The 667-nt window shown below is 30.7% G+C and overlaps 1 protein-coding gene across 2 annotated transcripts in view; it reads left to right on the top strand.

Moving 5' to 3' along the window:
• Window positions 1-667, top strand: part of LPP (LIM domain containing preferred translocation partner in lipoma) — a 503,236-nt gene that overhangs the window by 439,831 nt on the left and 62,738 nt on the right. The window lies entirely within an intron of this gene.

Below are 667 nucleotides of genomic sequence, written 5' to 3'. Positions count from 1 at the left end.
TTGTGTTGACAGTTTTTTCCTTTCATCACTTTTAAGATGTCACTCCATTTTTTCTCACTTGCATAGTTTTTGACAAGAAGTCTGCTGTCAATTTCTTCTTGCTTTCTATGCAGTGTGAATTTTTGTTCTGACTGATTTCAGGATATTTTTCTTTGTCTGTTTTTTAACAGTTTGAAAATATGTTATTGGGGTTTTAATTTTGGTTTTCCAGTTTCAGTTTTAGTTTCTGCATATATCCTGCTTGGCAATTCCTATTTCTTGGATCTTGCATCTTTTTGTTTGTTTGTCCTTAACTTTGAAAAATAGCCATTATATCTTCAAATTTTTGATGGTTTCTTGCTTCATTTTTTTTACTCTTTTTTGAGTTCTAACTATAGGCATGCTTAATATTTTTCTATACTTCTTAGATGCTCTATTCTGGTTTTTTTGTGAGTGTGTTTGCATAATTTCTATTGACCTATCTTTAAACGTATTCATTATTTCCCTACTATTAAGGATACTCATGAGCCTATTGAAGGCATTTTTCTTCTCTGTTACTATGTTTTTCATTTCTGCATTTCCATTTTATTCTCAAAGACAGAATAGGACATAGTCTCCTGTGATATAGTCTTTACGTCTCTGTGTATGTGTTCTTCCTTTTTCTCTAGAGTCTTTAAGATAAATCATA

Source organism: Propithecus coquereli, unplaced genomic scaffold (genome assembly GCF_000956105.1).
Source record: "Propithecus coquereli isolate 6110/MARCELLA unplaced genomic scaffold, Pcoq_1.0 Scaffold10, whole genome shotgun sequence".
NCBI lineage: Eukaryota > Metazoa > Chordata > Mammalia > Primates > Indriidae > Propithecus > Propithecus coquereli.
This window is presented reverse-complemented; position numbering and strand designations above follow the sequence as displayed.